Source organism: Hyperolius riggenbachi, chromosome 3, assembly GCF_040937935.1.
Source record: "Hyperolius riggenbachi isolate aHypRig1 chromosome 3, aHypRig1.pri, whole genome shotgun sequence".
Lineage (NCBI taxonomy): Eukaryota > Metazoa > Chordata > Amphibia > Anura > Hyperoliidae > Hyperolius > Hyperolius riggenbachi.
The window spans coordinates 84,370,072-84,392,745 of record NC_090648.1 but is presented as its reverse complement, the minus strand read 5'-3'; the positions used below and the strand labels follow the sequence as shown (position 1 = coordinate 84,392,745).

Here is a 22,674-nt window from a genome sequence, read left to right as displayed (position 1 = left end):
GACAGGCGCGGGCGGAAGTAGTATTCGCAGACGAGAGAACTGGCAAATGAGCTCATTTTATAAATATAGATGTTGGGCTTGAATGACATATGAATATGGTGTTACTGTTCGGAAAACAGTGACAATGCAGTAAGGTCAGATAGAGCAATGGTCCATTTTTTCGGAAGTGCAGTCTGTGAACCATTTCCTGTCCAACTTTTAATGGTCTCTCCTTCAGGACTGGTGAACACATTTGTATATAAATTATTATTTATCTGCTAAACTTGATTCCCATCCTCTAAGGAAACCTGAGATCAATGAAGCACAAGTAGTTCTACTTACCTGCGGTTTCTTCCAATCTCCTGCATAGCTTCCAACTGTCTCTGTTTTGGAGGGACAGTCCCTCTTTTGGAGCTCTGTCCCCTTTTTAGGACTTTGTCCCTCTTTCTATGTAAATATATATATTTCTCTACTAAAATGTGTTTTGTTGATTTTAAACTTTATTCCCATCCTTTAAACTGATATGTTACTAATTTTAAATTTTATATATATATATATATATATATATATATATATATATATATATATATATATATATATATATATATATATATATATATATAATGAAGGAAAATGAGAAAATGAACTAGGATAGATAGGACCAGTGTGGTTTGAATTATGAAACAACATATTTTTCTTATGAAATCTTTATGGTATGCACAGGGGCGTAACTAAGAGCCCCTGGGCCCCCCTGCAGAAATTGTGGGTGGGCCCCCCAGAGCCCCCCTCTCCCCGGGGCCCACTCTTGGCTGTTTTGGGGGGCTGGAGGGGTCGCAGCATGAGGGGAAAAAGCTATGGCCACACTCGGCGGGGAGGGGGGAAGGTCCATACCCTCCCTGACATCGGGCTTTCCCCTTTGTGCACCCCTCCAGCTTCAATAGCTATACAAGTGCAGCAGAGCGGCGGGCAGCGGCAGGCAAACATACCTTCCGTGCGCCCGGATGCTTCTCGCTCTAGTGACTGACGCTACTTCCTGTTTTATACAGGAAGTCGCGTCAGTCACTAGAGCGAGAAGTGTCCGTGCTGGAACGCACGGAAGGTATGTTTGCCCGCCGCTCCACTGCACTTGTATAGCTATTGAAGCTGGAGGAGAGCACAGAGGGGAAAGTCCGAGGTGAGGGAGTGGGGGGACCTTCCCCCCTCCCGCCGAGTGTGGCCATAGCTTTCCCCTCATGCTGCGACCCCTCCAGCCCCCCAAAACGGCCACGAGCGGGCCCACGGGCGCATGGGCTGCATCCCCTATTGGTACGCCCAGGGGTATGCATGACTAGGGGTGTGCCGGGGCCGTGATCAGGGGTGTGGCGGTGGTGTTGCTTAAGTGTCCCTCATTTTCATCTCAAAAAGTTGGGAGGTGTGTGTAGACTGTGGGTCCCTTCTCCTCCAAGGCGGCTTCGTTCTGGAGTCAGCTCCAGTAGATGATGGGCTTGATTCACAAAGCGGTGCTAACTGTTAGCACGCCTGTGAAAACCCCCTTAGCACATCTAAACGAGCTTTTCGCGCAGTACATCATCCAAATCCGACTCCTCGATTTATGAAATCTCATACTCCAAGTACCCAAAATTGCTCACCAGGGCTGTAGATTTCGTATAAAAAATCATCCAAATCCGGAGTTTATGAAACCTCCTACTCCCGGCTCCAACACCTAAGTTTATGAAACTACTGCCGACTCCAGGTACCCAAAATTACTCCGACTCCTCGACTCCAACTCAGACTCCACAGCCCTGTTGCGCATACATAGAACGCATCCAGCCACAGGAGCACAATCTGGGGGCACATGCGGCGGTGACCGCCCATGCGCAGTATAGCTTATTTTCAGATGTTAACCTCCTGAGCGTTACGCCGCTCAGGAGGTTTTGCAGCCTAGAGTCCCACAGTATAAATTTAACAGAGCGCATGCCTGTAAAAGCTTTAGATAGCACTAGGCTAGTTAGTACAGGTGGCCGGCACCCCCCGATCACTGCTGATTCCCCCCCGCTAATACATTACCCAGCCTGGAACCAGCGATCGGAGCAGCCACCCCACACAGCTCCGGTCTCTCTATGGGGAGGATCGCACATGACGTCATGCACAAACCCGATCCTCCCCATAGAGAGGCTGGGTAATGTATTAGCAAGGGGATCGGGGTGGATCAGCAGCGATCGGGGGGTGCCGGCCACCTGTACTAGCTAGCCTAGTGCTAGCTAAAGGTTTTACAGGCATGTGATCTGTTAAATTTATACTGGGGACACAATGTCGGGCATACCGCTAAGGAGGTTAATATAAAGGAAAACGGTGATAAAAAGTACCAGTGTGGTTTGAATTATGAAAACATGCCCTTTGCTCATGAATTATTTGTGGTATGCAGGGACATTGGAGCAGGGCTTGTAATTGTATTTGGCCTTGTGCTCCTGGAATAGTGTACATCAGGGCGCTTAGGGTATTTGGGTGACGCTGCTAGAATTTCATTATACTAAACTGCTGGCTATAGTAAACTCAGTCCCCAGGTCCCAGCCATGCACCTGCATAAATATACAAAGTATAGCAAATTCTGATACATAGAATCTCGACATAGTAAACCCATAGCTCCCTTCTGTCCCACACACTAGCTCGACTTCCCGTCTATGCACAGCAGATTCGATCATTGTGATTGAATCTGCTGTGAAATCGCCAATGCAAATGTTGACTGATCGACCGATTTCCATCTGACATCGGTTGATTCAGTCGATCGGTCCAGATGGAAAATTTAGCTTGATCGCAGGCGGGTCAGGAGCCCGATGCTAGCGGTGTTTGATTGCACGACGATAGACGCAGCAAAGCAGCAGCAATAATCTCACCAGTCCAGCTGGCGTGGGTCCCGGGGTCCGTTCTGTGACTTCTTCTGGCTAGCCTTCTTCTCCATGTCCTCTTCTTCACTTCCTGTCCTGTCCTGTGGCTAGCCGATGTTCAAACAGTAGAGCTCCCTCTACTGCTTGAACTTCGGCTTGTCCCAGGATGGGACCGGTAGTGAAGAGGACACGATGGAAGACGCCGGGAAGAAGTGACAGCACTGACCCAGGGACCCACGCTAGCGGACAGGTGAGACTACTGCTGCTGGCCGGGGGAGCCCAAATGGGGGGAGGCCTTGGGGTGGCGAGGCAGGCGGCAGCAGCGGCAGAGCAGGGACAAGGTCCGCCAGCACCCAAGGCTGAGACACCAAAGTGCGCCCCTCCATCCCTCCCACCCCAGCTGTCACACACTGATTGCTATTAGACTAAGAGGGCCACAGGGCCCACAACCTCCCCAACACCTTAATATCTAGTTATCTGGCTTGCAGTCACTGCTATGTATCCCCTTTTCTTATTTCTTTCTGCTTCATACACAATTAGGAATGACAGCTGAATGAATTGTGCGCCCCCTCCTACACTGTGCCCCGAGGCTGGAGCCTCTCCAGCCTATGCCTCGGCCCGGCCCTGAGCAGCGGTTCCACAGGTGATAAATTGATTTCATGCTGAAATGGATTCAAAATCTGTGTGCAGTGTATGGGCAGCCAATAGATCCCTCTCTTCCGCTTTTGGTGCTTTAACAACACTCATTGCCACCTATGCCCAAATTGTCCACTCGGTACTGCTGTTGCCATAATTAGTGTTGTGATCTATGTGAAGCCCAAATTTCCCTAATTGCCTGGAAGGAGAATGGTGACTCCTGCGAAAGTGACTCTTAGGCTGGTTGAACACTGCCATAAAAAAATTCATCTTCAGACATGCAGACGGATCCTATAAAAAGCAATGGGATCCGATTGCCAACAGAATCAATGAAAACATATGAGAGCGGACAGTGTCCTTCTCACTAGGCTGGCCTCTTTCCTCACATGTTTTCTGTCACATTCAGTTCCATCCCCGCTGCTGCTGCCACCACTCCTGTCCACCACAGGGGAGAAGCGCAGGATTGGAGCCCTGACTGCAGCCTGGGTCTCCCCGTAGGATTGTAACAGACCAATGGGAATCTTCTCTCCCCAGGGAGGACTCTCCTTGATCCACTGAGTGGTGGACGAATGAGAATACTCCTTGTAAGTTAACCCATTTATCTATTGCGCAGTGCTGCGTATGTTGGCGCTTTATAAATACAGTAAATAATAATTATAACACGCCCTTTTGTGCAGCCGGTGAAATGTGAAACCAATCATCGCCCCTTTCTAACAATGTGATAGTGATGTTTTCTATAGGAATCTAGAGTTCTTTATACTTTGGTTCTATGTACAAGCATACCTCCAACTTTTTGAGACACTTTAAGACACGCCCCTGCCACACCTCAGCCACACATATCACAAAGAATGAATAAGCAATACGTAGTTTTATCATTCAGACCACACTGGCCCTTCCTATCATCCTTATGGTACCCATACACGGTACAATAAAAACGTTTGATTTTCCTGTTTTTTTTCAACTATAACGATCAAATGGAATGAAAGTTGAAAAGAACCTTTTTTCGATCAAGAAAAATGAACAATTATCCAACAATTATCCAATTTTTTTCTATAAAAATCCGATCAGACATGTTGGAAAAATCTTTATATTCGATCTAACAGAATAATCAAACTAAATGATCTAATCGAAAAAAAAAAGAAAAATTGTACCATGTATGGGCAGTTTTAGTTTTTTTTTTTCACAATAACATTTGAAAATAAGAGTCAATTAAGGGCCCATTCACACTTGAGTGTTTTGCCGGCGATTTCGGCAAAACGCTCAAACGCTAGCGCTTTTCAAAGCGCTAGGGTGATAAAAGTTCTCATTTGAGCGATTTGCACTACCCGCACTCACCGCAAATCGCCCAAAAACACTAAACGCAAACGCGTAACCTGCACCATTTTCAGGCGATTTCCCGGCGATTGCGTTTCAGTGCTATAGAAGCGCAAAAACGTGTTCGCTAAAAAATCGCCAGGTGTGAATGGTGATTTTTTTTGGCGTTAATCAACATAAAACAGCAGAGCAAAACGCTACCAATCGCTAGCGTTTTGCGATCAGCAAGTGTGAATGGGGGGTTAACATTTTTACAAAAAATTCTGTGGCAAAATACATTTATTTACATAAATCTGTACATTAGTCCTGAAAGAGGGACAAATGAGGAAGAAAGAGGACAGAGGGATCTGGTTCCCAAAGAGGGACTGTCCCTCCAAAAGAGGGACAGTTGGGAGCTATGTACAAGTCTCCCCATTAAGCCATTCTTGTTTTGGCAATTAAGGCACACTGCTTATTAAGCTATACAATATATTTATTTTTTGGAAGTTAGGATTTAACCTGCTGTACAGTTTAAAGATATAAATCTGTAGGCTTCACGCTGCAGATTGGCGGTGCGGTGGCCGCACCACCAAAAACAGGTTTTCGGGGATTACCGCGTTAGCATGTGGTAATCCCCGCCTGGCATCCGGCCAAGCAGGAAGTGATGCTCACTTCCTGTTTGGCAATCGATGATGTGCGAAGAAGCATATTGTTAAAATACGCTTCCGCACATGCACAACGCTGAAAACGGTGGCTTTTTTTTTTAAATAAACGCGTGTCTCCATAGACTTACACGACTTCCGGTCCGTCGCAGGTCGCTGCAGGAGCCGCACGGTAATGTAGCTATGGAAGTGCCTTAGATAAGGCACTTCTGGTGTAGCGTACCGGAACGTGAGGAGTGTGAACTCCCCCGTAGACTTTCATTAGGCTGCGGTGGGGTGGGGTAAGTTTACTGCACCGCACCACTTCAGTGTGAAATGACCCTCAAAGTTAGACTTAAAGTGACACTGAAGTGTAAAAAAAATTATGATATAAAGAATTGTATGTGTAGTACAGATAATGGATAGAACATTAGTAGCTAAGAAAAGAGTCCCATATTTTTATTTTTAGGTATATCGTTTTTTTTAATATAAGATTGCATTATTCTGTCATATTTGCAGTTTGCAAACCACACTCTATAATTTAAACTATGAAACAGAGCAGAGCTAATGGCCCTTTGAACTTTCCTGCTGTAAAACCTTAAAAAAACAAGAAACAGTGAGAGTCAGGTTGAGATAAGTGCTTCAGAAAACAGGACTGTCCTAGAAGCAAGTTAGGTCTAAGAGCTCAAAGGAGCTCTTTTGCATAGGTAACAACTGAAGATTCTTAACTGTTCTTGTACTGGAAACACTATGAGACTATTTTCTTTTCTACTAATGTTTTATTTCTTAGCTATACTACACATACAATTCATTATACTGTATCATTATCATAACTTTATTTTCACTTTGGGTTTGCTTTAATTTGCCATAAACCAGCAAAAAATGAAGAGCAAGAGCTGAAGGTAACATCTGATGACTTTAGATACTGACATAAGCGGATTATACACCCAGAATCCTTTGCTGCAGATCTGCTCTATTTATAGGGCCACTTTCTAAATCCTCTACAGCATTCTCAGACCCGACTAACAATGAGCTAATTGCTTTTTTTTTCTTTCCTAATAAAGCAGTTATGTGTTCTGGAATTCTCTAGAAGGTAGGTGGTTCTACACTATCACTCCTTACAGTCCATGAGAGAAAAGGGGCTAATATACATCACATATAAACAAATCAGCAGACAATACACATACGGAACAGGCTCGGGACAAAGCTACAGGGTTTACTTTAAAAGGGCAGTGCTGAAAACTGCAAAGTGTCACACTCGCAACAGCCAATCATAGACTACCTCAGGACTTACCTCAAATTCAAATGTGATGAGTGATTGCACGTTGCATGTCATTATTGTTCTTTATACTGGTTTATGGATTTATATGCATTGTTTGCTTGAATTTCAATTTAAACATGTTTTGAAATAGGTCACACGGGTTGGAGTCTTGTTTGCTTGTTTTAATGCTGAATTACTATTACAATACAACATATGCATTATACCTGTATACGCTGTATCTGTGTTTCTCAAACAGGGTTCCTTGAGGACATTGCAGGGGTTCCCTGGCATTTCTCCCTCCGGTGAGACTGGCCTCAGTTGCCGGGTGAAAAAGTACCTCCTTGGTTTCTCTATGAAAAGAAGGGCTAAATTGGGGTTCCGTATAATAAGGAGCGCAGTTATAAAAATAGTATGATAGTGAGGTGGTGTAATAAAGAGCCCTAGTATAGGGGCGTACTATAATTCAGTGTTGCCAACCGCCCGTAAATTTACGGCCAGCCTGTAAATTTGTATACAAATTAAGCTGCCCGTGAATTCCGTAAGGAATTCAGCAGCGTCCGTAAAAGGGCGGCCGATCGGCCGCCCGCTCTGTTGCAGGACAGCAGCGCAGTGGAGGAAGAGCTGTGGGCAGCGGTGGAAAAGGGGGCAATCTCCCCCCCCCCCTTCTCTCACCTTAGTGCTCTCCCTCCCTTGCTGACTGTCCCCCTCCGACGAGTGGCTGGCAGTGGCGTTTGGCAGCGGGCGGGACTTACCTTCCATCTTGCTCCTGCGCCGGAAGTTCTGCTGCTCTGGTCTGGACCAGACCAGAGTAGCAGCAAATCATCCCGCGCCGGCGACGAGAGAAGACGCAGGTAAGTTCCGCTCGCTGCCGCCTGCCACTGCCAGCCACTCGTCTACTGGGCAGTGGGCACATATACCTCTGGCTACATCTACTGGGCACATATACCTCTGGCTACATCTACTGGGCACATATACATCTGGCTACATCTACTGGGCACATATAACCCTGGCTACATCTACTGGGCACATATACATCTGGCTACATCTACTGGGCACATATACATCTGGCTACATCTACTGGGCACATATACATCTGGCTACATCTACTGGGCACATATACATCTGGCTACATCTACTGGGGACATATACATCTGGCTACATCTACTGGGCACATATACATCTGGCTACATCTACTGGGGACATATACATCTGGCTACATCTACTGGGCACATATACATCTGGCTACATCTACTGGGCACATATACATCTGGCTACATCTACTGGGCACATATAATCCTGGCTACATCTACTGGGCACATATACTGTACATCTCACTGGCGAACTCAGGGGGCTATTCCGGGTGTCTGGAACCTCCCCCCTGCACTGAGCTGTGTATTCAGCCAGGGAAGCCTGCATAATATAAACAGCCTCATTCTCCCTCCCTTCTTACTTCTGGTGCTTCCCTCCAGCTAATAGAATGAGAGAGGCAGCCGATCTTCCCTCACAACCCTCACAAGAAGATGCAGCCTGCAGTGAGAGAATGTTGATTATGGAGTCCTGGACTCTCCACAGCACAGAAGTGTCAGACATGATGAAATTAGAGTGCAGGCAAGCTGGTAAATATGCACAGCATGATGCAGAGCTTGCCTGGACTCAGGGTCTGTGGGCAAACATCTGTCTGGTCTCTCCCCATTGTTATAATGACTGCATGTGTGGATAAGGTGTGGATAACAAGCTGAAAAGTTTTTGACAGTCCCTAGACTCCAGGAGGGCTTCTTTCTGACTTGTGTGAGAGACTGACAGGGACAGGAGTCAGATTACAGGCAAGTAGCCTGTGTGATGTGGGACTTCAATACAGATAAGTTCTCTGCTCCATCTCAGGCTATTCTCATATTCTCCACTCCTCTCTCTGGGCTAGTGCAACGCCAAAATGACAATAGCAATCGCTAGCAATTTGTGAGTGTAATTTTGTGAAGTGATTTTCAGAGCGATTTTTGAATGAATTGCTCAAAAACATGCTACATGCAGTATACCTGCGATTTTGAAAAAATCACAACGCTGCTGTGGGAACACCCACATAGGGTAACATTAGCCAAGCGCTTTTCAAATCACTGTTGATTTGAAAAACGCTCAGAAGCACTCTTGGTGTGCACCAGCCTCCCTCATTCACCTTTGTTTCCCTCTTCCCCTAGAGCTGACTGTGTGTTCTTGTCTTACAGGAAAGCTAAATAAAAGTGCAATCCTGGTGAGGCAAAATATTATTATTTAGTATTTATGTAGCGCCGACATCTTCCGCAGATGCATATATCCCTGCATCATATGGGTATCGCTTGCGCTATGTGAAACTATGTAGCATATTCCACTGAATTGTCCAAACTAAGTCTATCTCCCATTCCTCTCTCGGGGAGTTGTGCCAGCGCTGTACCCCGTTCACATTTGCTGCTACCAGAAGCCCTCAGAAACACTAGGGTCCTTGAGTACTTCCAAAGATAGGCAGCTCCGGAATACACCAGCGCACTTTTGTGCATGGGCAGTATGGAGCCACCTGTATTCGGAAGCACTCGGGACATACGTGCTTCTGGACCTTTCAGGAACCCCCCCCCTTAAAAATCCTGCGTTTGCCCCTGCATCTGGCTACATCTACTGGGCTGGGCACATATAACCCTGGCTACATCTACTAGGGACAAATACATCTGGCTACATCTACTGGGCACATATACATCTGGCTACATCTACTGGGCACATATACATCTGGCTACATCTACTGGGCACATATACATCTGGCTACATCTACTGGGCACATATACAGTACATCTGGCTACATCTACTGGGCACATATAACCCTGACTACATCTACTGGGCACATATAATCCTGGCTACATCTACTGGGCACATATACCTCTGGCTACATCTACTGGGCACATATACATCTGGCTACATCTACTGGGCACATATACATCTGGCTACATCTACTGGGGACATATACATCTGGCTACATCTACTGGGCACATATAACCCTGGCTACATCTACTGGGCACATATACATCTGGCTACATCTACTGGGCACATATACATCTGGCTACATCTACTGGGCACATATAACCCTGGCTACATCTACTGGGCACATATACATCTGGCTACATCTACTGGGCACATATATACCTCTGGCTACATCTACTGGGCACATATACCTCTGGCTACATCTACTGGGCACATATACATCTGGCTACATCTACTGGGCACATATACATCTGGCTACATCTACTGGGGACATATACATCTGGCTACATCTACTGGGCACATATACATCTGGCTACATCTACTGGGCACATATAACCCTGGCTACATCTACTGGGCACATATACATCTGGCTACATCTACTGGGCACATATATACCTCTGGCTACATCTACTGGGCACATATACCTCTGGCTACATCTACTGGGCACATATACCTCTGGCTACATCTACTGGGCACATATACCTCTGGCTACATCTACTGGGCACATATACATCTGGCTACATCTACTGGGCACATATACATCTGGCTACATCTACTGGGGACATATACATCTGGCTACATCTACTGGGCACATATACATCTGGCTACATCTACTGGGCACATATACATCTGGCTACATCTACTGGGCACATATATACCTCTGGCTACATCTACTGGGCACATATACCTCTGGCTACATCTACTGGGCACATATACATCTGGCTACATCTACTGGGCACATATACATCTGGCTACATCTACTGGGCACATATACATCTGGCTACATCTACTGGGCACATATATACCTCTGGCTACATCTACTGGGCACATATACAGTACATCTGGCTACATCTACTGGGCACATATAACCCTGACTACATCTACTGGGCACATATAATCCTGGCTACATCTACTGGGCACATATACCTCTGGCTACATCTACTGGGCACATATACCTCTGGCTACATCTACTGGGCACATATACATCTGGCTACATCTACTGGGCACATATACATCTGGCTACATCTACTGGGGGCATATACATTTGGCTACATCTGGCTACATCTACTGGGCACATACACATCTGGCTACATCTACTGGGCACATATACATCTGGCTACATCTACTGGGCACATATACATCTGGCTACATCTACTGGGCACATATATACCTCTGGCTACATCTACTGGGCACATATACATCTGGCTACATCTACTGGGGACATATACATCTGGCTACATCTACTGGGCACATATACATCTGGCTACATCTACTGGGCACATATATACCTCTGGCTACATCTACTGGGCACATATACATCTGGCTACATCTACTGGGCACATATACATCTGGCTACATCTACTGGGCACATATAACCCTGGATACATCTAGTGGGCACATATAACCCTGGATACATCTACTGGGCACATACAGTGGAGGAAATAATTATTTGACTCCTCACTGATTTTGTAAGTTTGTCCAATGACAAAGAAATGAAAAGTCTCAGAACAGTATCGTTTCAATGGTAGGTTTATTAACAGTGGCAGATAGCACATCAAAAGGAAAATCGAAAAAATAACCTTAAATAAAAGATAGCAACTGATTTGCATTTCATTGAGTGAAATAAGTTTTTGAACCCCTACCAACCATTAAGAGTTCTGGCTCCCACAGAGTGGTTAGACACTTCTACTCAATTAGTCACCCTCATTAAGGACACCTGTCTTAACTAGTCACCTGTATAAAAGACACCTGTCCACAGAATCAATCAATCAAGCAGACTCCAAACTCTCCAACATAGGAAAGACCAAAGAGCTGTCCAAGGATGTCAGAGACAAAATTGTAGACCTGCACAAGGCTGGAATGGGCTACAAAACCATTAGCAAGAAGCTGGGAGAGAAGGTGACAACTGTTGGTGCGATTGTTCGAAAATGGAAGGAGCACAAAATGACCATCAATCGACCTTGCTCTGGGGCTCCACGCAAGATCTCACCTCGTGGGTTGTCAATGGTTCTGAGAAAGGTGAAAAAGCATCCTAGAACTACACGGGAAGAGTTAGTGAATGACCTCAAATTAGCAGGGACCACAGTCACCAAGAAAACCATTGGAAACACATTACACCGCAATGGATTAAAATCCTGCAGGGCTCGCAAGGTCCCCCTGCTCAAGAAGGCACATGTGCAGGCCTGTCTGAAGTTTGCCAATGAACACCTGAATGATTCTGTGAGTGACTGGGAGAAGGTGCTGTGGTCTGATGAGACCAAAATAGAGCTCTTTGGCATTAACTCAACTCGCTGTGTTTGGAGGAAGAAAAATGCTGCCTATGACCCCCAAAACACCGTCCCCACCGTCAAGCATGGGGGTGGAAACATTTTGCTTTGGGGGTGTTTTTCTGCTAAGGGCACAGGACAACTTAATCGCATTAACGGGAAAATGGACGGAGCCATGTATCGTGAAATCCTGAACGACAACCTCCTTCCCTCTGCCAGGAAACTGAAAATGGGTCGTGGATGGGTGTTCCAGCACGACAATGACCCAAAACATACAGCAAAGGCAACAAAGGAGTGGCTCAAGAAGAAGCACATTAAGGTCATGGAGTGGCCTAGTCAGTCTCCGGACCTTAATCCAATAGAAAACCTATGGAGGGAGCTCAAGCTCAGAGTTGCACAGAGACAGCCTCGAAACCTTAGGGATTTAGAGATGATCTGCAAAGAGGAGTGGACCAACATTCCTCCTAAAATGTGTGCAAACTTGGTCATCAATTACAAGAAGCGTTTGACCTCTGTGCTTGCAAACAAGGGTTTTTCCGCTAAGTATTAAGTCTTTTATTGTTAGAGGGTTCAAAAACTTATTTCACTCAATGAAATGCAAATCAGTTGCTATCTTTTACTTAAGGTTATTTTTTCGATTTTCCTTTTGATGTGCTATCTGCCACTGTTAAAATAAACCTACCATTGAAATGATACTGTTCTGAGACTTTTCATTTCTTTGTCATTGGACAAACTTACAAAATCAGTGAGGGGTCAAATAATTATTTCCTCCACTGTATACCCCCTGGCTACATCTACTGGGCACATATAACCCTGCCTACATATACTGGGGACATATACCTCTGGCTACATATACTGGGCACATATATCTGCTGGCTACATATACTGAGGACACTGGCTGTTTGCCATTATGTGCATTTACTGGTGACAAGCTGTCTCTTATTATGTGCATTTACTGGTGAAATGCTGTCTCTTATTATGTGCATTTACTGGTGCAAAGCTGTCTCTTATTATGTGCATTTACTGGTGCAAAGCTGTCTCTTATTTTGTGCATTTACTGGTGAAAAGCTGTCTCTTATGTTCATTTACTGGTGAAAAGCTAGCTCTCATTACGTGCATTTACTGGTGAAAAGCTGTCTCTCATTACGTGCATTTACTGGTGAAAAGCTGTCTCTCATTACGTGCATTTACTGGTGAAAGGCAGTCTCTTATGTGCATTTACTGGTGAAAAGCTGTCTGTCATTACGTGCATTTACTGGTGAAAGGCAGTCTCTTATGTGCATTTACTGGTGAAAAGCTGTCTGTCATTATGTGCATTTACTGGTGAAAGGCTGTCTCTTATGTGCATTTACTGGTGAAACGCTGTCTCTCATTATGTGCATTTACTTGCCATGCCCACTTTAGTCGCCGCAAATTTCCTCGAACATGTTGCCCCCTACCCATTTGACTGCCCCCTCATTTGTGCCAGTCTAGAACCGGCCCTGTACCCCTGCCTACATATACTGGGCACATATACCCCTGGCTACCTGTTCTGGGGACATCTCTCCCCCTGGCTACCTGTTCTGGGGACATCTATACCCCTGGCCACCTATTCTGGGGACACCTATAGACATGGGGCTACCTATTTTTGGGGAACCACTGCTGTCAGATTAAATGTATTTTGGAAGAACCTCTGCCAGATTACGTGGATTTTTGGTGAAATGCTGTAAGATTACATGTATTTTGGGGGAAGGGGGGGAAACACTATGGCAGAGCTCAAACTTCCCTGGCAGACCTTTCACAGCAATATTAAAATCATGTATATTTGGCCCCACCCATGACCACGCCCACATTCTGTTGCGTGGCCACGCCCATTTTTCGGCGCTACGCGCGCCACAGGGTGTTTTGTCAGTAAAAAAAATCTTTTGTCAGTAAATGTTTAGGTATTTGTCAGTAAAAAATAACGTGAAAGGTTGCCAACACTGCTATAATTGCGGAAACTGTAATAAGAAACACTACCACAGGTTACTGTAATAGAAAGCACTACAGAGGAGGAATATGGAATGGGGGCTAAACAAGGAGGCTGCTACAGTTAAGTTTTTAGCCACAGCTTTTAAAGCACAACCGAAGTGACATGTGACATGATGAGATAGACATGTGTATGTACAGTCCCTAGCACACAAATAACTAGGCTGTGTTCCTTTTATTCTTTCTCTACCTAAAAAAGTAAAAAAATTGGGTATACAAGTAACAGTTTCTGTCCGAGTCAGACTGGGTCTGACTATAGTATAACCCACACTAGTGTAGTCCCGAACGGTTTGCACGCGAACTTATTCGTGCGGACATCGCGGGTTCACATCCGAATGCAAACTTTATGGTGGTTTGACCCCCCCCCATACTACATCATTGGTCTAAACTTTGACCCTCTACATCACAATCAGCAGACACATGACAGCCAATCAGGCTGCACCCCCTCTTGGAGCCCCCCCCCCCATATAAGGCAGCAGCGTCAGCCATGTTCTCACTCTGTGTGCTGCTGTATTAGTGAGAGAAGGGAAAGAGGTTGCTGCAGACATAGGGAAAGCTAAGTTAGGCTCTTGTTAACTAGCTCCTTGCTGATATTTGTTGATGAAAAGCACCCCAAAACAGCTCTTTTGAGAGCTAATGTTCTTGTGATGTGTTTTTTTTTGAGTGGCGCACTGACACTTGCATATACAGCCCTGTCTGTCACAGCTGGCCCTTGCTAATTGCTATACTGGCAAATATAAAATTATATATGCGCTAATGGAAAACAGTCAAAGATGTGGTGCGCGATCAAAAAAAACAAACTGTCAGTTTTGCAATTAGAGTCACTCAAAAAAATGGTCGCGCTTCTAGATCAACCAATAAGAAGCCCTGGGACTTGGAGTGATCAGGATAATTTGAACTGTGGATAAGTGACCTTTCTTTGTCTTATTGGTTGATCTAGAAGCGCGACCATTTTTTTGAGTGACTCTAATTGCTATACTGTGCCAGGCCCAGCGCATTAAGTGCCTAGTGTGACTGCTGCACATTGTATTATAATAACAGTAACTGCATACCTTTCACTGCATCTGTGTGACAGCACGCTGTTTTATATACCAGCAGTCAGTGCATCCATTTTCACTGCACCTGTGTGACCGCACGCTGTTTTATATATCAGTCACTGCATCTGTGTGACCGCACGCTGTTTTATATACCAGCAGTCAGTGCATCCATTTTCACTGCATCTGTGTGACTGCACATAGTATTAATCAAGTCGGTGCATACCTTTCACTTCATTCCCCCCCAATATGGATAAAACAACAGAGGCAGGCCACCCGGCAGGTCTGTTCGAGGTCATGCTGTCGTGATTTCGTGTGGCCCACGACGAAAGTACAGTGTTCAGAAGAAGGCACGTGCCATCAACCCCCAATATTGTCAGGATGTAGTTGACCATTTAATACAGAACACCTCATCTTCCTCAGCTTCTGCACAGAAGCGAGACATATCTTCCTCCTCCTGCTCTGATTCTGGCATCCCACTTAACACTCAGTCGGCAGCCATCACCAAAGTGCCATCACCCCAGGGCTCAGCAGTGTGGACATTTTTTTGTGTGTCAGCCTCAGATGAGAGCAATGCCATCTGTACTGACCAAGACCCGCGTAGGGACAACTACCTTACAAAGGCACATGATTACAAAGCACAAACTGCAATGGGATGACCACCTGAGGAAAAGCAGCACACAAAAGCAAAGCCACACACTGCAGTGGAAGATATCAAGCTGCAATTATTTCTCAAAAAGGCGATACCCAAACTGTACTACGATGTTGAAAGGCAAGTGGTGACATCTCTGGCACACAACGTTGGGTCAAGGCTCCATCTAACCATGGATGCCTGGTCTGCAAAGCACAGTCAGGCCTGCCCGAAGACTAAAGGTCCATACACACGTCAGATTTTTTTTAAAAGTGTGTTGGGGGGCACACCTGACTCAAGAAGATAATAAGGTTGTTGCTTCATTGTGGACAGACCAAATTCGATCAGCTGGACACGTCACTGTTGTTCTGTCATTGAGCTACCACAGCCCGGCGACCATATGGGCTTAAAAAACCGCCATGGTGCGCACCAGTCCAGCACGGCCATCACTACACAAACAGCTGTTTGCGGTGCGTTACACAGTGAGTTTGGTCTGTCAGTGTGAAGCAGTACAATAATTACACTATCTGATCTATGTATTCACACGCATTGAAGTTTTCAAGCACTTTAGGCCTCCAATTTAGAAATGCAATGTGATTTCTGCCCTTTAGGGATTATAACCCTGCTGTGAATCAAATCTATAATTTTCCCCGGGACTTTTGGCATGTATCCCACTTCGCCATGCCCCCTCCAGGTATTAGACCCCTTGTGGCCAGAATTAGTGTTTGTAGTTTTGAAAGTTCGCCTGCCCATTAAAGTCTATTGCGGTTCACGTTGATTTGCCGGTTCGCAAACTTTTTCGCAAGTACGCGTTCGCGTTCGCAAACTAAAAACCGCGGGTTTGCGACAACTCTAACCCACACTGATAAGTAATTACGGCCATAAAACACTTTCCTGTCAGTAAATGGCTTCTGAGAATTGTTTATCTCATCAGTTTATTTTCACCTCGAATGTCCTTTAAAGACTGTGCCTCTTGCAAAATAAATACCCACTCCCTCCACTCATACATAAAACATATAAAAGTAAAACAAACAATTTTGTAACTAGCATATGCTTAGAGGTGGGGGAATTGGAAACTGATATATATTGAGGGGGGGGGGGGGGGGCACAGGAAAGCCAGGGCACTTTTCAAGGCACTTGAAATCTGGGATTGCCCCACACCAGAACGCCTGCCAGCTTTTTGGTGAATGTTACTGTCAGATGGTGAATGTGTGGCGGCTGCATTGCTGCTCATTTGTCTAGGCTAGGCCTGGGCAAAGTACGGGCCGTGGGATGAACTTGGACCTATACTGGTCGGTGCCCCCAGCATGTTGACCTATGCTGGGGGCACCTATACCAGGCTACCTATACTGGGGCACGTATACCAGGCTACCTATACTGGGAGCACCTATACCAGGCTACCTATACTGGGGCACGTATACCAGGCTACCTATACTGGGGCACGTATACCAGGCTACCTATACTGGGAGCACCTATACCAGGCTACCTATACTGGGGCACGTATACCAGGCTACCTATACTGGGAGCACCTATACCTGGCTACCTATACTGGGGGCACCTATACCAGGCTACCTATACTGGGGGCACCTATACCTGGCTACCTATACTGGGAGCACCTATACCAGGCTAACTATACTGGGAGCACCTATACCTGGCTACCTATACTGGGGCACGTATACCAGGCTACCTATACTGGGAGCACCCTCATACCTGGCTACCTATACTGGGAGCACCTATACCTGGCTACCTATACTGGGGGCACCTATACCTGGCTACCAATACTGGGGGCACCTATACCTGGCTACCTATACTGGGGGCACCTATACCAGGCTACCTATACTGGGGGCACCTATACCAGGCTACCTATACTGGGGGCACCTATACCTGGCTACCTATACTGGGAGCACCTATACCAGGCTAACTATACTGGGAGCACCTATACCTGGCTACCTATACTGGGGCACGTATACCAGGCTACCTATACTGGGAGCACCCTCATACCTGGCTACCTATACTGGGAGCACCTATACCTGGCTACCTATACTGGGGGCACCTATACCTGGCTACCTATACTGGGGGCACCTATACCTGGCTACCTATACTGGGGGCACCTATACCAGGCTACCTATACTGGGAGCACCTATACCTGGCTACCTATACTGGGGGCACCTATACCAGGCTAATTATACTGGGAGCACCTATACCTGGCTACCTATACTGGGGCACCTATACCTGGCTAACTATACTGGGAGCACCTATACCTGGCTAACTATACTGGGAGCAACTATACCTGGCTAACTATACTGGGAGCACCTATTCCTGGCTATCTATACTGGGGCACCTATACATGGCTAACCTATGCTGGGGGCACCTATACCTGGATTAACTATACTGGGGTCACCTATACCTACCTGACCTTTACTGGTGACACCTATACCAGGCTACCTATACTGGGAGAACCCATACCTGGCTACCTATACTGAGGGCAACTATACCAGGCTACCTATAGTATAAGTATGTTGTTTTATGAAATATCCCGCCTGGCCTGCCTTTCCAATTTCTGTTGGGGTGGGGGGTTGGAAGAGGCGGGGGGCATCCAAAGTTTCACAGAGGAGCCCAATGATTTTTAGTTATGCCCCTGGCTTGATTGAAGAACTCTGTGTACCCGCTGCCACACACACCGATTCCCCGCTCTGCTCTCATGTATACTAAGTATAGCTGAGTACTAAGTATAGCTAAGAGCTGGGCATCTTCAAATAGCCCTCCAAGGCTTCCCATTGGTCTATTAACAGACCAATGGGAATCTGGGGCATACAGACCAATGGGAATCTGGGGCATACCCATTGGTCTATTAATAGACCAATGGAAGCCCTGGAGGGAAAATTAAAGATGCTTAGGACTCTAGCTATACGCCTCACCACCCACCATACCTATTGCACCCACCCACTCCAGCACCCTGGAGCACACACAGCCCAACGACACAAGCCCGCTGCCAGGGTGTCATCTCTCCTTCACCCCCCACATCCAAACCATTTCTAGACTCTGCAACTTTCATTTACGCAACATCTCCAAGATCCGGCCCTCCCTGACCCTGGACACTGCCAACCTCCTTGTCCATGACCTCACCTTTCCCGCCGCCACTACTGCAACACATTCCTTCAGGCCTTCCTCAGAACTGCATCACTCCCTTGCAATTCATCATGAATGCAGCAGCCAGACTAATCTACTCCTCCCACCGCTCTGTCTCCAAGACTCCCCTATGCAAAACCCTTCACTGGCTTCCAATATCCTTCAGAATCAGTTTCAAGATCCTATGTTTGGCCTACAAATCTATACATGAGTCCTGCCCGACCTACATCTCTGACCTGGTCAGTAGATACACACCTGGCTGCCCACTTCGCTCCTCCAACAACCTCCTCCTAACCACCTACGCATCTCACACTCCCATGCTCGACTTCAGGACTTCACTAGAGCTGCCCCCATCCTGGGGAATTTTCTCCCACTGCCCATCAGACTTGCCCCCTCCGTCAACACCATCAAACAAGCCCTCAAAACTCACCTCTTCAAGAAGGCTTACCCCACCTCAATGCTGCCATAACTCTCTCCTTGAACCTTTCAATGCACCCCCCCCCCCCTTCTTTCATGTCACCACCCCCTCCCTCTACATTGTAAGCCTTGTGTATCATACTTAATTGTACACTCTACCCAGAGTAATGTGAACTTGTATTATCAGCACTACCACTCCAGTGTATGATCTGCCATTGTATTGTGTTGTGCACCTTATTGCTTATTACCTGTATTGTTATTGAATCTTATTGCTTACTACCTGTATTGTGTTGTCGGTCACCCCTGTCTGTTATCTTATGTATTGTACAGCGCTGCTTAATATGTTGGCGCTATATGAATGTAATAAATAATAATAATTATAGCAATAATAATAAATTACAAAAAGACATGTGAAGCACCAATTGATGTTTATAACTATTTTTAACAGTAAAAAAAAAATCACTTTGATTTATTAATAAATCAAGTGTAAGCTTCCTGTTCATTCATAATATTGTGAAGGGGTATCTCACAGGATCACTGGAAAAGCCATAACATTATCTGACCCTAGGACTATTTTGCCACAGTGTGTAAGTAATTACAATCATCGGTGATGAAAGTAGATTGGAGGTTTTCAGGGATTGACAAATTAACCACTTCACCACTGAGGGGTTTTACCCCTTGAGCACCAGAGCAATTTTCACCTTTTAGCGCTCCGTCCATTCATTCGTCTATAACTTCATCATTACTTATCACAATTAAATGAACTATTGCAACAAAAAGAGAGAGTGACTGGCACAACAATATTCTGTAAATGTCCCGGGTCATCAGCAAATTCCATAGGTAATTCCATACACATACGCTTTTCTTTCTTGTTCCTTTGATTAAATGAACTATATCTTGTTTTTTTCCACCACCAATTAGGCTTTCTTTAGGTGGGACATTATGCTAAGAATTATTTTATTCTAAATATGTTTTAATGGGAAAATAGGAAAAAATTCATTATTTTTCAGTTTTCGGCCATTATAGTTTTTAAATAATGCATGCTACTGTAATTAAAACTCATGAAATGTATTTGCCCATTTGTCCTGGTTATAAAACCGTTTAAATTATGTCCCTATCACAATGTTTGCCGCCAATATTTTATTTGGAAATAAAGGTGCATTTTTTTCAGTTTTGCGTCCATCCATAATTACAAGCCCATAGTTTATAAAGTAACAGTATTGTACCCTCCTGACATAAATATTTAAAAAGTTCAGTCCCTAAGGTAACTATTTATGTATTTTTTTTAATTGTAAATTTAAAAAAAAAAATTTCATTACAAAAAAAAAAAAATGGGGAGTGTGGGAGGTAATGAGTTAATTTTTTGTGTATAAGTAATGTATTTGTATGTGAAAAATGCTTTAGGGTGTAGTTTTACTATTTGGCCACAAGGTGGCAACAGTAACTTTTTGTTTAATGCGACCTCCAAGCGTCCGGAAAAGTACTAGGAGGCTGGGAAAGTTTTTTTTTCACAATGATCGCGCTGCTTATCGGAGAAGCAGCGGATCATTGCGGGGCTTAGATCAATGAACGGGAATGGATTTTCCCGTTCATTGATCTCCGGGCGAGTGGCCGGCAGCGTGTGTACGAGCGGGAGTGCACGCTAGAGCGAGCGGGAGAGCGGGCAGCGGTGGGAGCGCGGAAAGTACAGATTTCTCCGTCCCTGGGGGTGAAAGGATGGAAAAAGGGATGGAGAAATTCGTACGGGTGGGGGTAAAGTGGTTAATTAAGTCATTAACCTCCCTCGCGGTAAGCCCGAGCTGAGGTCGGGCTATGCCGCCGGGAGGCACCGCTCAGGCCCTGCTGGGCCGATTTGCATAATTTTTTTTTTGTTACACGCAGCTAGCACTTTGCTAGCTGCGTGTAACCTCCGATCGCCGCCGCTACCCGCCTATCCGTCGCGCCGCAGCCGCCCCCCCCAGACCCCGTGCGCTGCCTGGCCAATCAGTGCCAGGCAGCGCTGTGGGGTGGATCGGATTCCCTTTTGACGTCACGACGTCGGTGACATCATCCCGCCCCGTCGCCATGGCGACGGGGGAAGCCCTCCAAGAGATCCCGTTCTGAGCAGCGGCTATCATGTAGCGAGACGTTGTCTCCCTACATGAAAAAAAAAAAATTTAAAAACCGTATTTGCTGCCCCCTGGCGGATTTTAATAAACCGCCAGGAAGGTTAAAAGAATCAGGCCTGAACAGATTTACATGTGCAGCTACTACAAGAAAACGCTGTGCTTGCAAATTATTATGGTTACCCATTTGAAACGCACCAACATATTCTGTGGCGCTGTACGAAAACAATGACTGCTCTTCTAGAACTTTTGATGTGCTTCATTTGTGGTTATTAATTTATGCTGCATTATGTGGAATGTCATTTGCCGGCTTTTACAAAAGTCAGGGCCGGCTGTTACATTTACGACAACATTTGTTTTGCTGATCTAAAAGGCAGTTTCTGGGCACAGGCTTTCCAGGTAAAGGCCTGGTGTACAGGACACTATACTGCACCCTCTGTATTACCCTTCTGTTTCAGGAAGCCAGGAGTTCACAGTACAGTACTTCAGCTTTTGCAGTGCAGTGATGACTTGTAGCTCTCCAGTGCCCCCAAGTGGTGTAATCCTTGGTTGATGCTTCCCATCCTCTCCCCTACCTTCTCTATACAGCAGGGTTTCTCCACCAGGGTCCCCTCTGCCAGTGCCTCCTGTGAGGCTGGCCTTAGTTGGCAGGATGAAAACACCTCCTTGGCTCCTCTATAACAAGAAGGGCTAAAATGGGGATCGATAAGGCATACTAAGGAGCAGAAAAGGATTAACATGAAATGGGGCCCTACTAGCTAAGATGGCAGTTTTTTTTCCTTCGCTGATAATTACCTGGCTTTTTTTTGTAAGATTTGGTGGGGGCTAGCATCCATCAGACCCCTAGACTCTCTCCAGGCCCCAGGCAACTACCTAGTATTACCTTGTAGATGATCTGGCTCTGCTAAAGGGCGAAGTTATAAAAAAAAGCATGGTTTTGAGGCGGTATAATAAAGAGCCTTATTATAGGGGCACACTATAATTGTGGGAACCTTAATAAGAAACACTACCACATGTTACTGTAATAGGCTGCACTACAGAGGTGGAACATGGAATAGGGGCTACAAAAGCAGGCTGTTACAGTAAATAAAGTTTTTCGCCACATCTTCTTTTAAAGCCTGTGCCACCCGCAGAATACATCCCCCCTCCTTCCGGTAATGCAGGGGTTCCCTGAGAGCCAAAATTTATTTGAAGGGCCCTCAGGGTGAAAAGGTTAAGAAAAACAACTATATAGTCAGGGGCGTAGCAACAGGGTTTGCAGAGTTTGTGACCGCATCAGGGCCCTTGGGTCAGAGGGGCCCTTCCTCAACCACAGTATTAGCTCTCTATTGGTCCTGTGCTCATAATAATCACTTCTATAGATGCTTTGAATAGTGGTAATCATTAACAAGCTGTTCCCCATCCCTTCTT

At 45.7% G+C, this 22,674-nt stretch overlaps 1 protein-coding gene across 3 annotated transcripts in view; it reads left to right on the top strand.

The window, feature by feature from the left end:
- Positions 1–45: 45 nt before the first annotated feature.
- NXNL1 (nucleoredoxin like 1) overlaps positions 46–22,674 on the top strand; it is a 39,882-nt gene continuing 17,253 nt past the window's right edge. Inside the window, exon 1 of one of the 3 annotated variants that reach the window (XM_068274469.1) lies at positions 46–134. The gene's annotated coding sequence lies outside the window, so the exon portion shown is untranslated. Of the gene's footprint in view, positions 135–174; positions 223–6,410; positions 6,507–22,674 lie in introns of those variants that run through there. The other 2 variants (XM_068274470.1, XM_068274468.1) reach the window with 2 other exon arrangements.